The sequence below is a fragment of the Pinus tabuliformis genome, chromosome 1_1 (assembly GCF_031772625.1).
Source record: "Pinus tabuliformis cultivar Carrire ecotype Pingquan chromosome 1_1, CPIR1, whole genome shotgun sequence".
NCBI classification, from domain to species: domain Eukaryota; kingdom Viridiplantae; phylum Streptophyta; class Pinopsida; order Pinales; family Pinaceae; genus Pinus; species Pinus tabuliformis.
The window spans coordinates 119,986,807-120,013,265 of NC_142297.1; the positions used below are offsets into that span (position 1 = coordinate 119,986,807).

General features: G+C 41.0%; 2 pseudogenes; both read right to left on the minus strand.

Moving 5' to 3' along the window:
• The window catches only part of LOC149211937 (large ribosomal subunit protein uL3-like), a 103,202-nt pseudogene that overhangs the window by 47,987 nt on the left and 28,756 nt on the right, over positions 1-26,459 (minus strand).
• Positions 1-26,459, minus strand: part of LOC149211938 (acyl-lipid (9-3)-desaturase-like) — a 65,794-nt pseudogene that overhangs the window by 11,660 nt on the left and 27,675 nt on the right.

The following is a 26,459-nucleotide window of genomic DNA, read 5'->3' on the forward strand; positions in this document are numbered from 1 at the left end:
GCATGGGGATGGACTCCTCATCAATGGTCCGAATAAGAAAAGATCCATTGTCATGACATTTTTCCACTGCATATGGTCCCAACCATCTGGTTCTCAGCTTCCCCTTGAAATCTTTGTGCCTGGAGTCATACAACAATGCCCAATCTCCTGGCTGGAATTGCTTGTCATTGAGGTGTTGGTCATGCCGCACCTTTCTCTGAAGTTGAACCACTTCTGAGTGAAGGAGGGCCTGCATTCGGTGCTCGTCCAGTCCATTCAGCTGCAATAACCTTTCTTGTTGTGCATGGCTGAGATCTAGGTCCAGCTGAGCTGCCATCCTCAAAGTGTTGTATTCAAATTCAATGGACAGCAAAGCTTTCTTCCCATAGACCAGCTCATAAGGTGTGAAGCCGGTGGTGGTCTTCCAGGTGGTGTTGTAAGCCCATGTGGCCTCAACCAGGCGATCTGCCCAATCTTTCCTACTGCTGCTCACCACCTTAGTCAAAATCCCTTCCAATGCTCTGTTGGTGACTTCCACTTGCCCATTTTCCTGAGGATGATAGGGGGTGGAAGTCCTATGCTTGATTTTGTGATGAATTAGTAGGTCTTCAATTAAGTTGGATATGAACTGGCTCCCTTGATCGGTGACCAGCTCTCTTGGGTAGCCAAATTTGTAGAAGATGTTCTCTCTTAAGAACTCAGCCACCTTTTCTTCTGTTGCTGCTTTGATTGCTTTAGTCTCTGCCCACTTTGTCAGGTAGTCGGTGCACACAATGATGTAAGACCTTTGCCTCGAAGGAGGGTTGATTGGACCCACAAAGTCCATACCCCACTTCTCAAATGGCTCAAGAGTCACTTGAGGTTGGAGAGGCATCTCATCCCTTTGAGTCGGTTTCCCCATTCTTTGGCATCGGTCACATTGGCTGGTATACCTTCTGACATCTTGATGAAGTGTGGGCCAATACTAGCCTGCCTGCAGGATTTTGAAGGCAGTCCTCTTTGCTGCAAAATGTCCTCCACAAGGCCCATCATGACAGGTGAGGAGGATATCAAAGACTTCCTCCTCCCTTACACAATGCCTTAAGATCTGATCAGGGCCAAGCTTGAACAGGTTGCCCCCGATCCAAGTAAATGAGGCACTTTTTCTGATGATTCTGCTCTTCTCTCTTGAAGATAGGTGCGGAGGGAACTGTGCTGAAACAAGGTAGTTTGCTATATCAGCAAACCATGGAGAGAGTATTGAGATAGCAAACAGATGTTCATCGGGCATCTGGTCATCCACTGTTCCATCCTCATCTGCAGACAAATCCAATCTAGATAAAAAGTCAGCAACAACATTTTCTTTACCTGGTTTGCCAACAATGGTAAAATCAAACTGTTGCAACAAAAGTAACCATCTAATAATACGAGCATTCACATCTGGTTTATTCATTAAATATCTAATTGTAGCATGATCCGTATGTACAAAAGTTTGATAGCCAGTGATATAATGTCGGAACTTGTTCAGTGCATGGACCACAGCCAAGAATTCTTTCTCGGTTACAGTGTAATTCAGTTCAGCTTTGGATAAGTTTTTGCTAACAAAGTAAATGGCATATGGAAGTTTTTGTTCAACTTGTCCTAAAGCTACCCCTATGGCTTTGTTTGAGGCATCAGTGTGGATGTGGAAAGGTAGGGCCCAGTTTGGACCTCTCAAGATTGGGGCAGACACTAACTTGTCCTTTAATTCATTCAGAGCCCTATGACAATCGTCAGTCCATTTAAACTCCACATCTTTTGCCAACAGGCCAAACAATGGCGAGGCTAGCTTGCTGAAGTCTTTAATGAATCTCCTGTAATACCCTGCTAATCCTAAGAAACTCCGAACATCCCTTACCTTTTGGGAGGTGGAACCCTCTTGATGAGAGCAATTTTGTTAGGATCCACTTGTAACCCTTAGCAAGAAATGGTATGGCCTAGCACGGTCCCTTTAGTCATCAAGAATTCACATTTTTCAGGACTAAGGGATAGGTTCATATCAATGCATTTGGTTAGGACTTTTCCCAGATTGGACAATGCTTCCTGGAAGTTGGACCCATAAGGAGTGAAGTCATCCATATAGATTTCCACCTCATCATGGACCAGCTCCGAGAAGATGCTCAAGACAGCTCTCTGGAAGGTAGCAGGAGCATTGCATAGCCCCAAGGGAAGAACTCGGTAGGCAAAGGTACCCCAAGGACAAGTGAAGGTGGTTTTATCTTGGTCTTCCGGGCTGATTTGGATTTGGTTGTACCCGCTAAACCCATCTAGGAAAGAGAAGAACTTCTTTCCTGCCAGTCCATCCAACACTTGATCTATGAAAGGTAGAGGGAAATGGTCTTTCTTGGTAGCTTTGTTTAGTTCTCGGTAGTCCACACAGATTCTCCACTTCCCATTTTTCTTGGGAACCAACACCAGAGGGGACACCCATTCACTATCTGAGATGGGGTAAATGAATCCGGCATCCAACAGTTTTTGCAATTCTTCCTTGACAATGTCCTTAAGGGCTGGATTCATTCTCCTCTGGGGTTGCCTAACCGGTTTACAATCCTCTTTGATGTATATGTGATGGGTACAGACCGAAGGATGGACTCCTTTCATCTCCTTATAGCTCCAAGCAAAAGCATCTAGATGACTAGCCAACAGGCTACACAGCTCCTTTTCCTAGGAAGGAGATAGGGAGGAGCTGATCTTTAACGTTCTCTCAGGGCCGAACTCCACATTCTTGACTCTGGGAGTGACAGGGTTAGTTGCACAAAGGTCCACTAAGGTGCTGGCTTGGGCATCCTCCACCAATTTCTCTAAGGATAGTGCACTGGGAGGTGGATTCTGGATCAAGGTCTCAATCAAGTCATCCTCGGTTGGGGGGTCTCTTCTAGTGGTGTCTAGGGTGCACAAAGGTACCGAGTACACCTCATCCTCTTCTCCTTCCTCCAACCAAAGTGGTAAGTCATGCTCTAAGGAGGGTTGGGTAGGAGGGTATAGGGCTAGTTGCTTGGACATAGGACCATTTTTTATGGTCATGTTTTCTGCACGGCAACTTATGTAAGCATCTGCAGTGGCTAACCAAGGCCTTCCCAAAATAAGAGGATATCCAGTAAGCTTTGCCTTTGGTTGCAGAACCAAGAAATCTGCAGGGTATTCCCAAGAGTCGACAGAGACCAAGACATCCTCCACAATCCATTCGGGAGTCATGGTGGAGCGATCTGATAGTTGCAGGACTGTCGAGGTCTTCCTCAGGGAACCCTGAAGATTGAGTTTGAGCATGGTATCCCTGGTCATCACATTAATGGAAGCCCCCAGATCAATCAAGGTGTGCGGTATGATGGTGCCATTGATGTGGACATCTACTACAGGACTCCCAGGATCTAGATACTTTGGGCAGATGACTTGTCCTAACATAAGGTCAGATAGTTGTCCTAAGACATTGATGGTTGAAGCATCTCTCTTTCGCCTGTCTGGGTGTTTGAAACACTTCTCCTTAACCAGTTTGTTGTATATTGGCACATCCTTGATGGATTGGAGAAGTGGTATTTTCACACACAACTACTTGAGCTCTCCCAGAAGCTCATCCTCCTCTGGGTTGGGTTGTGTGGTGGCTGTTAGTCTCTCAGGAAAGGGTGGAATAGCCTTTGGTTCACTTTCCTGTTTGTCTTCCTCGTCCTCTGGGGGAGGAGGTTGGTGATCCGGAAGAGTCTTTCCAGATCGAAGATTGATCTCCTGGATCTCCACAGCATAGGTAGGACATGATGTTTCCCCAGTGTATACCTGCTGGGCCTGTCTATTGTTGGGGTTCGAGTTCGGTTGAGCAGGCATTTGAGGTTTCCTTGGAGGAGCAGGAGGTAATGGTTGAGGTTGAACTGGTGGTGGAGGCAAAATGGCGGGAGGAGTGTTGCACTGGGGCCTCCACCCCGATTGAGGTGCATTCCACTGAGGCTGTGGCTGGGCATGTGAGTGATATGAATGAGTAGTGGGTTGAGTAGGGTACTGAGGTGGATAAGACCATAGAGGAGGCATAGACCAGGAAGGATGAGCAGGGGGACCCCAAGAAGGCATAGGAGTAGATTGGTTGGGGCTGTAATAAGCTTGGGGTGCCCCTTGCATCCCCTGCCGGTAAGGTCTAGGTCCTTGTGGCCTCCTTTGGTTCAAGAAATAGAGAGGTTCAGTGGGGGCTTCTGTCCCTTGGTATATGGCTTTAAGCCCAGGTAAGGTTGGACATTGATTTATGGGATGGTCCTCCTCACAAACGAAACATACCTCAACCGAATGTAATGGGCATTCGTTCTTAGGGTGTCTCCTTGTACATCTAGGGCAGAAGATAGCCAAAGCCCTCTCAGCTTCTTCCTTCTTCTGCTGGATCCTGAATGTGTCAAGTTGCATGGCAATGGTCTATCTAACCTCACTTTTGAGATCCTCTAATTGATTTGCAAACTCATGTTTGGAGAAAGGAATACCAGCTGAGAGGAGGTTTCCTCTACCTCGTTTCTGGGCTGCCCTAGAGTGGTTCCTAAACACAGTCTTGATGTCCTCATAAGGCAGTTGGTAAATATCTCCTCCAGCTGACATGTGAAGGGTATCTAAGAGGTCTTCAGGGACTCCTCGGAGCAGGACCAAATTGAGGGATTCAGGGTCAAGTGTGCACCTGGCCCGTTTATAGCTAAGTTGGAACCATTCCTCATAATCCTCTAAGGACTCATCATTTCCCATGGTCATCCAAAATATTTCTCCCTTGGTTTCCTTGGACCTACAGTAGTCTCGGTACTTGGTATTGAAAGCTTGCTGCATCTGAGCCCAAGTGGTGATACTATTCCCAGGTAAGCCCATGAACCAGCGTAATGCTGCATCCTTAAGAGTTGAAGGGAAGAGTTTCAGCTTCTGCTCATCTTCAGTATAGTCATAGGTTCGACAAAGGACAACAAACTCAAACAGGAAGGTATCAGGATCTTCAGTAGTCAGTCCATGGAAGTGAGGTAAAGCGGAGGGGCTAATGTTCTTCATTTTCATGTCTCCATTGGTTTCTCGGATGGGGAAGGCACCTTCTATTCTCTCATCTTCTCCTCTATTGTCAGCCATAGCTTCATATGGGATGGTATCTAATTCTTCTTCTGCTATAGGATCTTCGTATATCTCAGGAGGTTCACGTATAGGTTCTTCTGGATCACTGTCACCGAAGAAGAGAGAAGGGTGACTCAGTGATGTGGTGGGGGTGTTGGGTAAGAATTTGCCTGTTTTATCTCGATTCCTACGAGGCATGAAATGGAAAGACTTTTTTGATTGCTTTTGTTTTTTCCTTTGGTACCTGCAAAAACTGAAACAGATTGATCTACAACTAACTATCTTGCTGAAATGAAAATGCAGAATTGAAATGAAAGCAGGAAAGAACTAGTCTACTTTGCTCAAATGGAATTGCAGGAATGGAAATGCTAGTCTACGCTTGCAGAATTGAAATGCTAATCTATGCTTGCAAAATTGAAATTGCGGAATTGAAATGCTAATCTATGAAAGTAGGAATTGTCTATGCTACTTTTGCATAATGGAAATGAAATAAACTACTTGGCAGAAGGCGAGAGTAGGAAAATAGAAGAAAAGCAACAATTACTAATACTTTGACGCTTCCCCAGCAACGGCGCCAAAAAGATGGTGGGCTCCAGTATTGTAGCAATAATGCTACAACTCCTAGAACTTCCTTCTCTAATTTTATCAACCCGGTAGTTCGTAAAAAACTTGGAAGTGACGGTGCTGTATGCACAAGTACTAGCTCTTGTCGTATCTGTCACTTGGTCAGCTGGCACAAGTCCGCTAGGGCTCAAGCAAACTTCTATATGTTCTCAGAAGAAGCTTTTTAAGTGATGAACGAAAGCTATCTCAAAGGAAATTAACCTACTTTGCAAGAATGAACTGAAAGCCAACAAAACATGGAAACCCTAGTAAACCCTAATTTGACCAGCTTAATCCTTACGATGCAATGGTGGGAATGCAACTTCTAAAAATGATGCCATTACTTCTAGTGAGATGAGATGCATGAGTCTAAACTACTTTCATCTGAAGAGAACATGTTTTTGTATTTTTTCTCAAGTGGTTGGAGTTATTATGACTGTGCTTCTTACTGGGTCTTGACTGTGCAGGGGTAGTTCAAGGGGAGGAAGGCTTGGAAAAGGTCAGGAGGACTCTGAGAGGTTCCAGGGGATCCCTAACATCATTCCACAGAAGTTCACAACGTTCAGATGCCTGGAAACCGTGTTTGCAAGCTTCTACAGGATGTCTGCAGGGGATCCTACAGGAAGCTCGGGATTTCTACAGGAAGTCTGCTAATTTCTACAGGATGTTCTGCAATCGGAGTTTTGGGTGATGGAGGAGTGAATGAGCTGTATGGGTGGATAGGCAGGATGAGAGGGGATCTTGTGATGGCTTATGGACAGAGAGACGAGATGGAGAGGGGGTGTGTAAAGCTGGTTGGTCGATAGAAGGGTGGAGGCAATGGAAGGCCAAAAAGATAAAACAACGTGGATAATAGAAGAGTTGGTGGGCAAATGATCTAGCTGGGAGGTAAGGAGATGGCTTAGACACGGCTGAGAAGGATAAGGAAATGATAAAGTGGTGCTGTACAGTGTAAATGGAACAAATCACCTCTGTCTTGAGTATCATCGAAATGTCATCAATCTACTCTCACTGTTTTATTAAAAACCAAAGAACAACAATGTAAGTTAAGGGAGAATCGTGCATGGTGCTGAAACAAAGAGCTGCTCCACAAAATCTAAGTGCATGGACACTCCTACAACTGAAATTATTGCGTTAAAGCTTGCATGAACATATGAAACAGTGTTTTTGGTAGTTGGCACGGTCTGCAGTTCCCGTCCCCAAACAGAGGTGAAAGTGAGTGTGCATTCAACCTTTTTTCGAACTCTGATTAACTCCAATCCTTACTCTAATCTAAACTACTGAAAGAAACTTTGTTCATAACATTAACCTATGTAACCACACCAAGAAATCCAAATCAACAAACTGTGTTTCCAAGTGCATGTAAAGGACAAGAAATATGATGCTGAAGAAAAGACAAGTAACAATACAAAGAAAGGAGGCCTATTGCTCTCAGGTTGGGCCCAAACCTGAGAGCTATAGCTCCTCTAAGAACTCAGAATTGAACTCAAATCTGCCTGCCTTTTATTAAAAGATCATAATCATAAGTCTAACAACATGCCAAAAATGGCTTACAAAGAGCAAAACAGAGCTATAGCTCGTGATTCAAAATCTGCAACAAAGGTTCAAAAGTCCCCATCGAAGGCTACAGCCTCAAGATTTATACATTATGAGGGCCAAGCTGGCCTCCTAAATTAGTGGGGCTTGGCTGTCCAACTAAAAGTAAACTGCTGTTCCTTTAGAATCTGTTGGCTGCCTTCTAGCTCGGTGGTGATAACTGTTGGAGCTCGGAGTTGGGGTGGAGATCACGAGGAAGGTCATTCAAGGCTGTGGACAACCTTCCTACAAAACCGCAATGCCACCTTGGCTGTCTCCTTGCCTTCATCTGCGTGGTTTTGCTCCATTTAATGTCAAAAAAACATGAAATAAACATGTATTAGCCACATAGGCATAATGACTGCCCTCCTTCCTACAAATAACATGAATATACTAAGAAATGATGCATAAGTGATAAAAAATGAAGGGTTGAGCAAGGTAAGTAGGCCAAATGAGCCCAAAATGTTACCAAAATTTGGGGATCGTCCGGCGGACCTACCTATGGTTTTGTGCATGTTTTCCACACATGGTTTTGGACGCACTGGTTTTTGGTCCATGGTATTGGATGCTTCAGCATGTATAAATATGTATTGTAACATTGAAAGGAACATAATGAAATATCAAGCTGGTAGTCCTGGTTTTGGGATCCAGTGGGAAAATGTGTGTGTATATGTGTTTTATGTGTTATGCTCTCAGATTGTTTATTTTCTATGTTTTAGAATTTGTATGCAGGTAATTTCTATGCGGGGTTAAAACCTACAGTAGCGTGGTCCACTTTATGTATTTATCTTCATAGCTCCTGACAGGATAATATTGTTCCTTGATGGCATCTCAAAAATAATTCCAAGTGGGTGTAGCTAAAAACAGTGAGGGTTCACTCTTTTCATTTTGTTCACAGTAGGTTTCCCACCAATCCTTGACTTGTGGGGTGGGTTTGAGAAGTGAAAACGTAATCTTTTTCTGATTGGAAAAGTCACGAACTGAAAAATTATCCTTCCAATAGATTTAACCATTTATCTATGACATCTTCATCTATCAGTCCTTCGAATATGGGAATATCAAAGTTAACTTGTACCTTAAAAGGAGTGGCGCCTCCAGAGTGGCTGTTGAATGAAGATGCATCGCCTGTGGGTAACCATCGAAGGATCTGGGGAAACTTATCCATCATCACGTCCCTATGTCACTCGAGGGCTTCCTCAAGAAACATTTTGAAAGGATCTCCTACCCCCTCATTTTTCTTTTCTTTTGCCATGGGAGGTCATCAGGTTTTGCAAGGTTGATCCTACAATGGTTCAACCAGATCAAGCCTCAACTCTTTATACCCTGACCTCATTGGGGACATACAAGGAAAAATAGAGAAAGAGCAGACCGCTCTGATGCCACTGATCCAAACTTAAACATGAATGCAACAAATTATAGATATACTTATAAACACAAAGATGCAGCAGAAAAACACTTCCTTTCATTAATAGAAACATATTGAACTATGCTTACAAACAGAATGGAAATAAGATAGCTCAGGTGATGGTATCTTATCTCTGAGAAGAGATGTGGTGGAATATACATGCCTCTAAACTAAGTTACAATGAGGCTAAAGGGTTTTTTTATTATTGAACAATAAGAGAAAACCCTAAACAACCAAAATCCTAACCCGAGGAGATGTAACACCAAGAGTTTATGCGCCCCGTTGGGGTTAGTTGGGAACCCAACTTCCTGGGCTTGTAACTTGGTCATATTATCTCTGTTTGGCGTGTATGATACCTCGCTAGAAAGATATTTCTGAGGACTACAATTGCCGATGCGATTTCCATAGCAATCACCTAAGGAATTTTCCCAAAAAAAATTTGTTTACGACCTCAAAATGGCTCCGGAAGTTCAGGACCCAAAAAGCTGCCAAAAATAGTAAATTGTGCTAAAATTAAGGAAACATATGAAACTGACTGGGGGGTGTAGGTGGAATAGGTGGGTTGCCACCAATATCCACCTTGTTATAGAAATTTTTGTGCCTTACAACTCCAAGCACGAAATGTACATAAACTAAGGGCTCCTAAGTCCCTAAAAGTGTTGTTCTAACCCCTAAAGGAACAAGGTCAACAGATTACAACTTCTCCCAGAAGTTCTCCACCAGAAACTGCTCAGAATAAGTCAAAACAGGATCATTTCAGCTGCTCCACTGGCTAGGTGCGTTGCATTGCACCTAAATACACTGGCTAGGTGCATTGCAATGCACCTAAATACACTGTGAGGGTGCGTTGGGCGAGAAATGACAAATGGCAGTGTCATTCTGCGAGGTGGAGAGACAATGGAAGCTTCCAGAATCTTCTCCTATGACACTTGCCTCACTGAATTTGACCAAGGATGAGTAAGAGGCCTTCAGTCTCCAAGTGGAAGCAAGAACTGACAGAGAGAAGACACTAATCAAATCACAAGCTGACTCATCCTCCTTACACATATCTATATATGGATCCATCATCCTAGAGATCCAGAGGCTGGAATTTTGCACATTTTAAGGAATTGTTGTTGGTTTTGAGAAAAACATTAGAGTCTTGGGTGATCTATGCTTTGTTGGAGGTGAAGAGGGGCTTCTTTGCTGGGAGGTTGATGTTGGGTCAGGAACCATCGGTTGTAACTCCTCCTGGATCTTTTCTTGTTTATCAATAAAAACTATTTGAGTTTTCCTCCATGCTTTTGTATCATTGATGCTTGTTACATTTGTATGGTTAACTTAAATTTGATCCTAAGTTGTTTATGAATATAGATCAATGTCTTTGTATAGTGTTCTTCTTTTGTGATCTTATAGGTACTTGGTGAAGCTGGGCAAGTAAGGGAGCAGGCAGCTGGAGGCTGTCAAAGAAGAGAGGGATTGGATCAAAGGATTAGCGCAAGACATAGGTTGGTTCTTTCTATTCCTCTCTATCTATAGTTCATAAAGGAAATACAAAAGTAGTTTTTCTCTGTTTGTTTCTAAGGCAGCTGTCACACCTTAGTGGGATAGTTCTAAATAGACACTTTTCCCGGTAACAAAATGGCGACTCCACTGGGGAGAATGTCTAATTAGTTTGTTTGTGTATCTCTTTGTTGTTTGTTTCATAAAATTATCAGTAGCATTCGAACTGCATTTGCCATAACAAATGCAAAGTAGACATCTGCTGCTTCAATCCATTCACTGGATCTGTTTATGATTTGAACAGCTGATTCACAAACTATCTGATTGCCCTTGTGATAGCTCTTAGACCCTCCTTAGATCTACCCCTGATTGTGCATTAATGATTGCTTTTACTCGGCCAAAAACCAAAGACTGAACTGCAAAATGTGACCCAGAACCTGGACAAATTCTCGTTTCTGGCCCAGTGCAGGTATTGTTAAGAGATCCTGAATTTCAGCGCACTTCTCGAAAGGGCAATCTGCGCTGCATTGCAGTTTCTCTGTGTTACAGGTGCGCTGATCAGATTAGCCCTGTGCAGCTGTGGTTCTTGTGCTTCATTTTCTCCAGTTCTATCTCTGAATTTTGCTGCCTGTGATCAGTATATGTCTGTTTAAAACCCCTTTTCCTTGCTGTTATTCTGCCTCCTTTGTACAAAAGATCTGTAGATGTTTTTGTGTGTTTTTTGAGTCGTTTACAGTTTTCCATTGCAAAAGTAGAATAGTCGTACTGTCGTCCTTTGATTTGGATCTGTCGCAAGTGTCGATTTCGATCATAGGATAAAGTTTTATTGCTGTTGATGGTCGATTATACTGTTACTATTGCCTTTGGTATGAATTTGTGATTTTCTAGTGTCAATTACAAGTGTTCATTTCAAAATCGCAAGGTGTCGTAATCATCTCTGTTTTTGATTTCGAAAAAGAACTTGTTTATATTTGTCGCTTGAAAATAAATTCAGATTTGTACATCAACTTTCTTTTTAGCATCAATACTAAGAAAGTCGAAAACAAATACATGCATGTGCATTTGCATATAGACAGTCTATTTGGCTTGATTTAGGAAAGTGCATTTACAGTGTGCTCTTTGCTCTTTGTGAAAATATTGTGTCTTTCTTTTCCTCTAGTAGCTAGGATTTTCATTGCACAAAAGAGATAAAAGTTTGTTTATCATCTTTAGATTGCATTTTAGGAATTACATCTACATCTCGTGGTGAACCCAAAAGGAAAACTTCATAAGCAAGATCAACTTAAAATAAATTCAATGAATCTAACAACGCTTTGGAACTTAACGCACAACATTTAGAGGTCTAGGCTAGAGACGTATTCCGGCGTCGTAAAGCCTGGTAACTGTTGTCCTCACTGATGGTTGGGTGATTCCTCCACTTTGAGATGATAAGTGCCAGTACGGTCTTGTGCTCCCACGTACTGTCGAGTATATTTTGGGAGACCCCTATAGGCTTAAATCCTTTATCCATAGGAAGCTGTGTCTGCTGCCCTATCGATCGCAATGCACTGAACACAGCATTCTGGAAGATTGACTGCCGTACCGTAAAAATTATTCTGTAGTTTTGCGATTGGTTTGGTACTCCCTCTACCTAGATCTCCAGAGCAGTCCCTTTCGTTCCTTTTCAGACTCCTTAACAGAAAAGGTCCATCTGAGCACTTGTCACTTCAGGCTCATTAAAAATCGAAGGAGACTAGAGTCATCTTTTGTTTTTTCTCGAATCTTAAAAACTCAAAAAAACAAGTTGTGTCAAAGTGTATAAAAATTTATTTTAAACGAAATATTCATTACCCTTTCCTACGTTGATCTTGGGTTGAGAAAATGGAGTCTACCAACCAAGGAATTCCCCTTGGAGGAAATCCTAGTCCCTTCTCCTCTTGGGGAGATGTTGGTGCGCCCCATATGGCCACATTGTCGCTTCTAGGGCTGACAATTGGTTTGCCTGTATGGCTCTTCTCAACCTCTGTCGTTCAGAACACCACTATTCCTGAACAATCGAATCAGCAATTAGACGAGTCCAGAGTTGCCCACCAACCTTCTACTTCCTCTAATTCTGCCTCTCCTCCTTCCTCTTCGCTTGATGGGGCTGGTAAAGCCAAAAGTCAAGTTCCTAAGGAGAAGAAGGAAAAGAAGAAGAAAGAGAAGAAGAAGAAGGAGCCAAAGGCGAATGGGGGAAAACGAGTGTCGTCTAACGAAAATCCACACGCTGCACCGACCAGGCCTAAATAACCATGTGTCATTTGCAAAGGAGACCACTTTCACAGAGATTGTCCTTGCATCCCTCGGATCTTAAGGGACTAGTCTCCTTGTTTGCACAACTCGGTGTCATCAACCTCTGATGATCATGTTGAAAGTACACCATCAACTAGTGAAAGTGAAGCCCCAGGACAAAAAGGGAAATGTAGATTTCCTTGTAAACTGTGCGAAGGCGATCATGCCGTCCACCGTTGTCCCTTCTTAGATGAAGCTAAAATAGTTTTGGATGATCGTCCGGTTTCACCGTTACGACTTCCTCCTAGATATAAAAAACTCTTACCGAGTCCGTCACTAGTTGAAAATCCGGCTGGCCCACTCAGGTGGTCGGCTGAAGCACCTATCATTGAAGATAAACCATCTGGACCCATACCAGACGAAAGTCAAAAGGTCGAGGCGGCAGTTGACCCAGTCTTGCCTTCAGAGGTTTCATCTTCAGATGATATAGTCACTGAAGAGAACAAGGATGATACCGTCCAAATTCTCTTCATAAACACAGACTCCGACGAACAAGGGGGCAATTTACCCGTTCCTTTACCGCAGGAAGGAAGTTCGTCAGAGCCGTACCCGGCCGTCTATTCGGTCCCACCTCCAAGCAACCTAGTTGTCTCCTTCGACTGGAATCAACTAGGCAGACCCCGTTTACCAGCAAGCGTACCATTCCGAATTATCGTTCAAATATATAGAATGGTTATGGCTGGTACCATCATAGATGAGGAGGCTTCTGTGAGTATCCTTTCCTCAACTGCTTGGAAAGCGCTTGGTTCACCATCGCTTTTGCCTGAGATGAGAAATTTGATAGGCTTTGATAAAGGAACCAGTCGACCGTTAGGGATCCTTCCCGATGTGCCCATAACATTGAGAAGGAAAACATTTCACATGAATGTAATGGTAGTTCAAGGACCCCTGGATTAAAATCTACTCCTTGGACGAGACTATATTTATTGCATGGGAGCAATTGTCTCCTCACTCTTTAGAGTAATGTGTTTTCCGCACAAAGGAAGAGTGGTCAAGCTCGTGGACCAGCTTTCATTTCCTGGATCATACAGAGAAAATAGTCATATACCATCCCTGAATGGTCTTTTCACACAAGAAATGTCTCAATATCCAGTCCGTCCTCCCGATGAGCGCGAGTAATTCAGAGGGATATGACTGAAACCCAGGGGGCATGCACCCTGGTCTGCTTCGGCAGGAAAACTTCGGGTATAGGGTAGGTTTCCGCGGGAGAATATGACTAGTCTGTACCCCGTCCGTGAGTGGAAAAGAGGGTTATTCTAGAACAAGATTCTCTTGTCAAAGTTATGTGAGTGGAGTAGCCTCCTTCACTCACCTTTGTCTATTTCAGTAAACATCGCCGAAGAAGTGTTTTGTTTGCGCTGTGAATAAAGCAATCTTTGGGTAACCTGTAAGAGGTAGGCCTCTCTCGGTAAAACAATGTTTTATCGGAAAGAAGTAGGGGTAACCTTGAAACTCTATTTTATACCTGGGGGCATGCAAACCTTTTGGAGTGCAAGCAAAGAGTGATCATTTATCTATTTTTTGGATTGGTCGTTTCCTAACTTGCATAAAGAAAGGATGTGGGGCAAAACTCTAAAAGTTGCCGTTTTATATGAGACATTCTTATCACACGACTGGATTAATCGAGCAGTTTTAGCACATAGTTCAAGCTTGTTAAAAAATAAACATAAGACATGAGCAAATGTTTCCACCCGCGTTTAAGCTCATTAAAAAATGAACTATTCCCCGGTAAATAACCACCGTGAATGTAGTACTTCAGCCATTAAAGCCTTGGTCGTGTTTGCACCGACACCTCCACTTTTTCATTGGCCGATCATTCACCTCCACTTGATTGTTTACCCATTTTGAGGAACAGCTGCGAAGAGTGATTTCACTAGCCATCCTTGTGACACTGCCGTGATTTGAAAATTCCAAACCTTACCTGGAATCAGCTGCTACTCGTTTTATCACTCGTTCCTCAAAAGACGAGTCTTCTTTAAGCTCTTTTCAACTGACTCGTAAAATATGAAAAGATTGCCGAGTCCTTGGCCTTCCAGCTCGTTAAAGGGACATGAAGTGCTATCCCTCATCTAGATTTTAATCTTTTTGGACCTGAGGGATTATTACACAAAACGATCGAGCGCTTGTTTTGTTCGGCTCGTTAAAACTATCGAAAATTCATCCCTTTTGTATTGTTTTATACTTTTTCGGACTTAAGGGATTAGATGACGAAAAAGAAATTTTGGAGTTACCTTTACGTACCTTTTCAGACTCTCTAAAATTGAAAAGGACCGAGTTATCTTTGTCGTTAAACTCGTTAAAAATATTAATAGCGACAAACTTGTCTTTAGACGAGAACGAGTTTCACTATCGCTAGGCTCGTTAAAACATAGCGATGGGTTTGCCCGAAGGGCAAATTATAGAACAAGCATATGTTATCCTCCTCAAGCTTGACAAAAATAAAGAGGTACTGGTCAGCAATGACTGGGGAAAAAATTGGGAAGAAAACTCAAAGAATCTTTATTGGTAGCAAGTCGCTCTTGAACATGACACTTCCACTCCGTGTCCGAGTCGGGTTGGGTTGTTTCATTCACCGGTCACATCGCAATTGTCACACCATACCATCCACATTTGGGGTTAATGCTACCAATCCATCACATCAGTGTCGCCGACATGTTCAAGATAAGTCATCCAGAGAAGCCACCTGTGTCTCACCCACTACCATACATTATACTCCATTCTTTCATGACCGCCACCCTGAACCGTATATCATCAGATCGTTTTCACCTCCATCAAAATCATTTGCTCCGTTCCGTGTCATTGATGTGGGATTCATTAAGGCCCTCCTGTGACGGATCACTTCTTGTCGAAATCAGCTCATTATCCAAGAAGTTGATCTAGGAACACTCCATTTAGTACTTTGAAGCTTGCATGCCTTAATGGCAAGTTTCTCACTTCCGGCGACATGTTTACATCAATGAACTTCGACCGAAAGATTTTGCGTGGTGTTCGACGCCAAGTCCTTTATTCACACCACGTGAATTGTACTGCAGTACCTTGAGGATCATTATCATTATCGGTGATTCCTCTCGCGCTTGTTAACAATTTACATCATTGACTGGTAATCAAGCGATGTCTTTCCATGTTCGACTTCAGAACATTTCTCACATGGATCGACTTGTACTTCGAGTGAAGATCGGACGAGATTGAAGACCTCGGATCTAGTTTCATCCATCCGGGTTGCGATATATATCCAGGGAAATAAAGACATTAAATGTACATCATTGCAGCACATATAATCATCCTACCAAAAGGATGATGGCTCTATCAGAATCATCAATCTACACTCAGACGATTGTCTGTCCTATGTACATAAAAATTAATTTATAAAACTGAGCATGGGAATGCCCGCCTCAGCTAGATCATGAAAACAGTATGAAGATAATATATTGTATTGTATCTTATTACAAGTCTCCTCCCAGCATTGAAAGAACTTCATATCCTCATAATAAAGCATTTCATCCGACACCAAAAGGTTAACGGCCTCATACTTTAGGGGGCAACTGTTATAGACATTTTTGTGCCTTACAACTCCAAGCATGAAATGGCCATAAACCAAGGGCTCCTAAGTCCCTAAAAGTGTTGTTCTAACCCCTAAAGGAACAAGGTCAATAGATTACAGCTTCTCCCAGAAGTTCTCCACCAGAAACTGCTCAGAATAAGTCAAAACAGGATCATTTCAGCTGCTCCACTGGCTAGGTGCGTTGCATTGCACCTAAATACACTGGCTAGGTGCGTTGCAATGCACCTAAATATACTGTGAGGGTGCGTTGGGTGAGAAATGACAAATGGCAGTGTCATTCCGCAAGGTGGAGAGACAATGGAAGCTTCCAGAATCTTCTCCTGTGACACTTGCCTCACTGAATTCGACCAAGGATGAGTAAGAGGCCTTCAATCTCCAAGTGGAAGCAAGAACTGACAGAGAGAAGACACTAATCAAATCACAAGCTGACTCATCCTCCTTACACATATCTATATATGGATCCCTCATCCCAGAGATCCAGAGGCTGGAATTTTGCACATTGTAAGGAATTGTTGTTGGTTTTGAGACAAACATCAGAGTATTGGGTGATCTATGCTTTGTTGGAGGTGAAGAGGGGCTTCTTTGCTGGGAGGTTGATGCTGGGTCAGGAACCATCGGTTGTAACTCCTCCTGGATCTTTTCTTGTTTATCAATAAAAACTATCTGAGTTTTTCCTGCATGCTTTTGTATCATTGATGCTTGTTACATTTGTATGGTTAACTTAAATCTGATCCTAAGTTGTTTATGAATATAGATCCATGTCTTTGTATAGTGTTCTTCTTCTGTGATCTTACAGGTACTTGGTGAAGCTGGGCAAGTAAGGGAGCAGGTAGCTGGAGGCTGTCAAAGAAGAGAGGGATTGGATCAAAGGATTAGCGCAAGACACAGGTTGGTTCTTTCTATTCCTCTCTATCTATAGTTCATAAAGGAAATACAAAAGTAGTTTTTATCTGTTTGTTTCTAAGGCAGCTGTCACACCTTAGTGGGATGGAGCAGTTCTAAATAGACACTTTTCCTGGTAACACACCTGGATCACAAATTGTGCCTCGGAAACCTTGGGAATAGATGATGTTCAATCTGATGCTGCAAACTTCCATGAAACCACTCAATCGAAGAAGAACATAAGATGTCAATTGTCCCACTTGTTTGGGATTGAAACCATGTATTACTACAAGTATTTCCAATATACAAACTACCAGAGAAATGATTTGAACATAACTGGACATGCTAGATCCTAGTCACAAAAAATCTAGACAGCACAAACGTTGTCCTCTTAGCCCAAGTAGGAAAGCAGGAAACCAAAAGTGGAAACCAAATCCAGAACAAAACAATGCATGCGAGCTCCATACCCTTGTTTGGAACTCTCTTCTTAGACAAAAGCAAAGCAATCAACTGCCCAAACAAATTGACCCTCACAACCGCCATGACAAGATAAAAGGTCCAATGTTGGTAACTCACGAAAAACCTAGCCAGGCCATCAAAATTCATTTTCCTCTCATAGAAATAAGAATACAAAGAACCAAAATACCCAGAAGACACTGCAAACAAGGGCACATACTGAAGATCCAGATCAAAATCCAAACTATTGCATGCAATATGATGGGCATTATGATTTCTCTTCCACCACGCAATACTAATCCCAGACATGCAATTTCTAGCCAGTAACTGAATAATCCTATCTGTTTTCTTATGACCTATAAGCCCACAGTGAGCCAAATTGTGCCCAATCCATCCACTCTGAATCCACACTGCCCCCAACAAAACCCCACATCCAACATGAAGCCAAAACCCTTCATAAAACACCACATCTGCTACACACAAAACCAACATTGCCATCTGATGAGCGCTAGTATTGCAGCAAGAATGCTGCAACTCCTGGGCTACCAACTTTACTTTATCAACCTGGTGTTCGTACAAACTTGGAGGTGATAGTGCTGTATACACAAGTAATAGTGATGGTTCTGCCTTTTTTCATTGTTTAGCTAGTGAGAGACCACTAGGGTTTTCAAGCCAGACTTCTATGGGTTCAGAAGAAGCTTGGTTTCTTGATGGAAGAAAGGGGAATCTACTTTAAGAGAGAGCTAATCTACTGCAATAATGAAAAAGACTGAAATTCAATGCTAAATCACACCATTTCCTAATTAACTGCTATGAAACTATGCTTTGTAATAATTCTAAATTAACATGAACCAAATGCTATTGTTTAAGTATGCATGTTAAAAGCATCAAAAATCACTATTGTGCAAGTAAAGGGACTGAAATAAATATGTTTTTGTCTTTTTGTTCTTTTCATGCAAAATCAAGTATGCAAACTAATTTCTTTTGGTGATGTGGCAGGTGGTTGGAGGATGGCTAGAAGGGTTAGGAGATGGTTGGATGGTGTGGGAGACCCTTGGGTGACCTTTTGTGGCTTCCTAAAGGTTTTCCCTCAATTCAGCCTCAAAAGAGGCCACTACAGGAAAACCTACAGGATGTACTAGAAACCTACAGGATTCCTTGTATTTATATAGGATACGGGCGAGAGAAAAACAAGAGGCGTTGGAGGTGATGGAAGGCTTAGGGAAGGTGGTTTATGGGTGGAATGGAGTGAGAAAAGGCCTAGGATCACTCAGAGGTCAACAACAAGGTTAGGAGATGGCTGGATTTTCTCAATGTGCTTGGTAGAATCTCTATGTAAAATGCTGAAATTAGTGAAGGCAATGGTGAAAGCAAGGAATGATTATGGTAGATGAAGTTGAAAGTGGTTGCTTGCAAAGAGTTCTTTGTCTACTCCTAAAGCACCTTCTCTGCATCAAACATTTGTAATTTCCAAAAATCTATGTAAACAAGAAGCATTCTCATAAGCTAGAAAAGAAGAATTAATGACTAACTGTCTACCTTATGCATGAGGAACGTTGCTGAAAGAAATGGAATTGTGGATGAGATCTACTGCAAGAATGAAGATAGAAGATATGACAATGAATTCCTACTTTGCAAAACTGATCAAATGCTAGCTTAAATATTGTAACCTCTAAAGGTTATGAAAGAAATAGAAATATGTGTTGTTGGGGTTGCATAAGGGTCCCTTCCTCAAATCATGATCCCATAGGGAAGAAGTGAGGCCAGGACACCTGCTGACAACCTTGTGGTGCTTCTTTTATCCCTGCTACCCCTGCTACTGAATTAAGGCACAAATGGAAGCAAACCAATAAACAACTAATCCAATCTACACTACTTGCAATGAAAATACCTCTAAAGACAAATTAACAATGAATCTATATAAATAAGTTTAAACATACAGATACAAAAAAGAGGAGCCTTGGTTGCTAGGGTTGGACCCTAACCCAAGAGCTTCAACCCTCTGAGTTAACTTAGTGCTAGCTCAAAACAAAACTCATTCTTATTACCAAATCAGAAATTTACATCAAAATATTCCACAAGTCTGGAGCTCGAAAATAACTTAGAGTTTTACAACAAAAATTTGAATCCTAATGATGCTCTAGGCCTCTCTACTAATACAACTGAAGTCCCCGATGACTTCCTTAAAATTAGGGAGGCTCGACTCCCAAACTTGAGATAAACTAGCTCTTTGTCTCTCACTTGCTCGTCTACCTTCTAATCCTCATGACTTGGCTGCTTACACTCCAACCTGGTGTGATAAATGGAGGAATATTCGAATGGGGGAGAATTAAATGAGGAGGATTTACCTCCTACAATCCCTCTCCCTTGTTCCATTTGAGTTTCAACCTTAATCTTTGCCAAAGTTCCTTGATTTTCTCCTTCAAACATGCATTCAATGCATATTAGTCCACTAGGCATAATATTCCACTCTAACTTGTCTCATAAACAAAATATAATAAAAAACATGTAATAAGTTGTGAGAAAAGTTGGTTTGACTAAGCTAGGAGGTGAATTAAGGTCCATATAATTACCCAATGATGAGGCTCATCATCACCCCCCTACTGAAAGTGTTTCTCATCCTCTGAGAAACTCAATCAATATCCATATCCTTTGATCCAAAATGGATTCAGTTTTGCCTCCAGATCAAAGTATTCAAATGCAGATGAAAGTGGTATCAGAGTAGTGAAGCATAGTTGTTGGATCAGTCAGATCAATGAACGAGAGTGAGGGAGATAGATGGCTAGGATTAAGTCGCACAAAATAAAGTTAAGAAATGAAGAGATCATATTAAGCCACGTGTTAGCAGAACAGAGGAGTAGTATTCGTAAGCGGTAAGCAGTATCTCGCACGCTTATAAAATGGTAAACAATATTCCTCAATTTCACGTGATTAACCTTAGCGGGCGACACATAGCACGAGAAAACCACTTTTCTCATGCGCTCTCGATTTGATATCGATCATGCAAGAATTCACACGAGATTGCACAATAGCCATTGGATCACGCAGGATTGATTGACGGTGGAGATCGGCCAAGATAGTTGGCGAACAATTGACGTGATAGTCGTTGGATCAGACGGGACTTGGTAATGGATGTTATAAACTTGTATTTATTTTGGTGTCACGATCTCCACTAGAAAAAGGCCAGACGGTCGGGGTGAACCCCATGACCATTGGTCCTTTCATTTTATGTTATCACATTATACCACATTCACCGTAGATTGCAACTACATATGGTATATCAATACCATATCACCAAAATAGAACCAACATGCCAAAGGGTGGGACTTGGTTAACCAAGCCACCAATTTTTTAATAAATCATTGCAGGTTCCGAACCCGTCCTACCACCAGTGCATAGTCTTAGGTGGTTATATGCAAGCCGAGGTGGTTTTTGCCAAACAGAGGGTGGTTTTGCAGGGACAAAGGTGGTTTTGGACCATTCCAAGGGGTCTGGAGGTCACAGTGGACAAATATGGTCGAGTTTATACTCGTTTGACTCGAAATCTCGAGTTGAACGCAGTGGTGATGCCCATTTACTTATTTGAGGCTCTGTTTTCAAGCTCATACCTATAATAGCAATTTGAAGACAAAATAAAGAGATCAGCACTGGAAGTGAAAGGACCAGGAGATGTAGCCAGAAAGTCTACTAAATTCCTTTATAAAATCTGGTTGTTGATGTGTTTGAATGTGTTTTCAAGTTTTTTATGTGTTTATGTTATTCGCAATCTTTTCGATCCATTGCACTAAGTAACATAAGCAAATTCATACATAGTCTATAATACCATTTTCATTAACGGATCAAGTGGTATCAGAGTGTCAAGGTTTTTAAGGTTTGACAAGTTTGTGTGGAGATTTGAATGCTTACCAGGTTGAGGCTCGGATGAGGTGAAGGTGAACTTATTGAGGTGAATCCAGAGATTGGAAGGGTCTTTTCACAAAGAAGGATGGCAGATGAAATTCCACTTGGGTCAGAATCTCAATTCTTGGATAGTTTCATGACAATGTGTGCAATGGTGGAAGAGATGTATCGCGAGTTTAAGAAGAACAAAGATAACGACACTTCATCACCTAAACATCAAGAAGATAAGGGAAATGGAGGAATGCTTCCTCCACCATCTCCTCCATCATCACCATCATCATCATCATCATCCTCTTCTTCTCATAAATCTAGTCCTTCTAAGAAGAAGAAGAAGAAATCCTCTTTGATCAAATTAGATGTAAATTTTGATTTGCCAATTTATGATGGAGAAATTAACACTAAAAATCTTGATAATTGGATAAGACAAACTGAAGTATATTGCAGGGTGCAGAAAGTTGTTTTAGAAAGAAAGAAGATCCAGCTTGCTAGCCTTCGACTTGGCGGAACCACACTTGTATGGTGGGAAGGCAAGACACAAAAAGATCTCCAAAAGCATGGTAAAATCATTTCAACTTGGAATGAATTTGTTTCTGCTATTAAAAAGAAATTTTATCCTTTGGCTTATATGCAACAAGCAATGATGAGTTGGCAAACACTACGTCAATTAAAAGGTCAAAGTGTTCAAAGTTATACTCAGGAATTCCATAAGAGAGCTTTAACATTAGGCATATCATTGGACTCACTAGAGACATTGTTGAAATACATAGGTGGTTTTCATAGTTATTTGAGGCATACCATACTTATGTTTAATCCAACTAGCTTAGATGATGTATCAGTTCAAGCAACTCATCTAGAAGCTAGAGGCAAAAATGTAACCCAAGATGTTTGGAAATCATCCAAACCTATTGAAAGTAAGAATAAAGGCAAAAATAAACTTAAATGGAAGGATAAGAAAAAAACACTGTGAAGAAGGATAAACCTTCATGCACTCATTGGAAGAATGAAGGACACGATGAGGCACACTGTTGGTCATTGCATCTAGAATTGAAGCCTAAGAAGTTTGGGAGTAAAGAGTGAAAGAATGATGCTGCTATTCAAAAGGACTTGGGATCAGATTTAGGTGACAAGACAACGGTTATAGCTACAGGTATAAAAGGAAAAGATTCTAAAGCATCTACAAGTACTTCTTCACATTTTGTTGATAATGATAATGATGAGAGGAAAAGAAATGAGCTATTTCATATTAGAGTCATTTCCAAGCATACTAAAATTGATACATTATTTGATAGTGGGTCACAAGTTAATTTGATTTATGAAGCAATTGTAAAGAAGTTGGGTCTACAAACAAAACCTCATAAAAAGCCATATCCATTAGGTTGGGTGTGTGATAAAACTAATCTACAAGTTACGAAACGATGTAAACTTCGTTTTCCTATTGGGTGAAAGTTTGTAGAAGAGGTTGAGTTAGACATAGTCCCATCGGATATATGTGGAATTGTATTAGGAAGTCCATACTCGTACGATAGAAATGCTATCTTCTATCGAACTGAACATAAGTATCAACTCACTAAGGATGGAATTGAATATATTGTAAGGGCTCATAAACTAAAAGATAATTTCTCTCTCATAAATTTAGGACAGATGAATAGAATTGTAAATTCAAGTAAACAATCTTTACTTATGATTGTAAAAGCAAAGGATATTGATAAATTCAATGCTTTCCAAGGCTGTAATCCTAAATAGAAAGCATATCTAGTTAAAGTTGTTTCTGATTTTGATATTCTATTTCAAGAGCCTAAAGGGCTTCCACCCAAGTGAGAGATAGAACATCATATTTATTTGTAGCAAGATGCTCCACTACCTAACATTGGAATGTACAGGTTATCATCTCTAGAGAATGTAGAGATAAAGAAGCAGGTACATGAGTTGCTTGATCAAGGGTTTATTTGACCAAGAACATCACCGTGCAGATCACCTAATGTGTTAGTGTGAAAGAAAGATGGTTCGTGGAGAATGTGCATTGATTTTAGAGCATTAAATAAAATCAAAATAAAGAATCGTTATCCTCTTCCTCGTATTGATGATTTGTTAGATCAGTTAAAAGATGCACTTTACTTCTCTAAATTGGACTTGCGAAGCAGCTACCATTAGATTAGAGTTGCAGAATAGGATGTATGGAAGACTACTTTCAAAATGAAGTAAGAACTCTATAAATGGATGGTTATGCCTTTTTGCTTAACTAACGTGTTAGCTACATTCATGCGAGTCATGAATGGTGTATTTAGACCATTCATTAATGATTTTGTAATAGTTTATTTAGATGATATTCTTGTTTTTAGTAGAACATGGGATGAACATGTAAAGCATGTAACGCAGATTTTAGATATTTTGTAAAGAGAAAATCTCTATGTAAAACTGTCAAAATGTGAATTTGGCAGAATATCTTTGAATTATTTGGGTTATATTGTAGGGGGTGGTGAATTGAAGATAGATCCCTCTAAGGTCGAAGTCATTGTAAATTGGCCTAAGCCCAAAACTACTACATAAGTTAGAAGTTTTTTAGGGGCAGCGCAATATTGGAGAAAGTTTATTGCTAACTTTTCTTTGATTGTAGCTACTTTACATGCTTTGACTAGTGTGAAACATGTGTTTCAGTGGGGAGGAAAACAACAGAAAGCCTTCGACACATTGAAAGAAAGAATCAGTACAACGTCAATACTAGCACTTCCAGATCTTCAGCGTCCATTTGAGATCGAGACAGATGCAAGTGAATATGCCCTGGGGGCAATGTTGATGCAGCAAAGAAAGCCTATATTCTTTCATTCTGAGACATTCACATCAACAGTAGTTAACTATCCTACATATGATAAGGAATTATATGCATTAGTTCAAAGTGTTAAAAAGTGGAAACATTACATAATGGGTAAAGAAACAATCATACATACAGATAATCAACCACTACAATACTTACACTCACAAACTAAATTGCAACAATCACGACATTACAGGTGGATGGGTTTCTACAACAATTTCATATTGTTATCAAATATAATAGGGGCATACATAATAAGGTTGCAGACATGTTATCAAGACCAATTATAAATGCATCCACAATACTTAAGCATAATTCGGTAATTCATGAAACTTATATTGAACAATATGCTCAAGACACAGATTTTAAGGACGTATATGCAGCTTTAAGTCATGGAAAGCAGATAGAAGAATTGGATTATTACATAAAGGACAAACTCTTAGACCATTTGGGAAAGTTATGCATTCCACAAACTAAAAGAGTTAATATAATTCAAGAAGAACATACTTCTCTCATATCAGGTCATTTTGGGGTAAGTAAAATAATTGCACAATTACAAAGATTTTGTTATTGGCCACAAATGAATGAGACAATTTCTAGATATATTAAAGGATGTACTATGTGTGCTACAAGCAAGCCAAGTAATAGAAAATTAGGCTTGTATACTCCACTTCCAATTCCTTCTCGTCCTTGGGAAAGTGTTTCCATGGATTTTGTTGGGGGATTGCCAAAGTCTAGAAAGGGTCATGATTATTTGTATGTAGTTGTGGATAGGTTAAGCAAGATGTGTATTTTGACACCATGTAATAAACAGGTTACAGTTGAACAAACTGCAAAGTTGTTCTTTCAAAATGTATGGTTTCATTTTGGCTTACCCACTTGTACTGTATCCAATCCAGATTCTCGATTTGTCGGGAAATTTTGGTCAAGTCTATGGGAGTCAATGGACACAGCTTTTAATAAGAGCACGACATTTCATCCACAAACAGATGGTTAGACAGAAGTGGTCAACAGGATAGTGATACAGTTGCATCGAGGATATTGTATCAACCATGCAAAACATATTTCTACTCAGAGATCTCCTTTTGAGACTTGTTTTGGTTTTATACCAAAGTTTCCCTTGGATTTTGTCTTTGGTAAAGACATCGCAATTGATGGACACTCTGATGTGGACAAAGAAACCAAGCTCATTGAACAAATCCAAGAAATTCACTAGGTAGTACAGAAACATCTAGAAAGAATCCAAGAAAAGTATAAGGCACGACATGACAAGCATCGAGTTGAGCATAGTTATCAATTTGGTGATCAATTTTGGTTGTACATCAGCGAAGAAAGACTGCAAGGGGAAGGTAAAAAGTTGAAACCAATTAGATATGGTCCTTTCAAAATACTTGACAAAATTGGTGAAAATGCTTTCCGCCTAGATCTACCAACTTACATGCAAATCCATTCTGTTGTAAATGTTGAAAACTTATGATTGTATGAGCCCTCATTTATTGAAGATCCCAAAGAGCAAGGTCAGCTACCTTCCATTGAAGATATTTTGCTCGATTATCTCAATGAGCTATAGGTGGAAACTGTTCTTGACAGGAAGATAAGGACTTCACGAGAGGGAAATGTTGAGTATCTTCGAGTTGGACTCAAAGGTAAAAATCCAAGTAAAGCACGATGGATAGATATTGGAAAAGTGAGGGAAATTTATCCTTACTTAGATAGCTAAAACCAACTTTTGGTGGACCAAAAGCTTCCAGTGGGGAGAAGTGATCCAAAATGGATTCATTTTTGCCTCTGGATCAAAGCCTTCAAATGCAGATGAAAGTGGTATCAGAGCAGCGAAGCACAGTCGTTGGATCAATTGATCAACAAACGAGAGTGAGGGAGATAGACGACTATGATTAAGTCCCGCAAAATAAATTTAAGAAATAAAGAGATCATATTAAGTGATGTGTTAGCATAATAGAGGAGTAGTATTCGTAAGTGGTAAGCAGTATCTCGCGTGCTTATAAAATGGTAAACACTATTCCTCAATTTCATGCGATTAACCTTAGCGGGTGACATGTAGCACGAGAAAACCACTTTTCTCGTGTGCTCTCGATCTAATATCGATCGTGCAAGAATTCACGTGAGATTTTGTGATAGCCGTTAGATCACATGGGATTGATCAACGGTGGAAATTGGCCAAGATAGTTGGCGAACGGGTGACGTGATAGCCGTTGGATCAGAGGGGACTTGGTAATGGATATGATAAACTTGTATTTATTTTGGTGTCAGGATCTCCCCCGGAAAAAGGCCGGAGGGTCGGGGTCAACCCCACGACCATCGTTCCTTTGATTTTATGCTATCAAATTATCCCACATTCAGCGTAGATTGCAACAAATATGGTATATCAATATCATATCTCCGAAACAGAACCAACATGC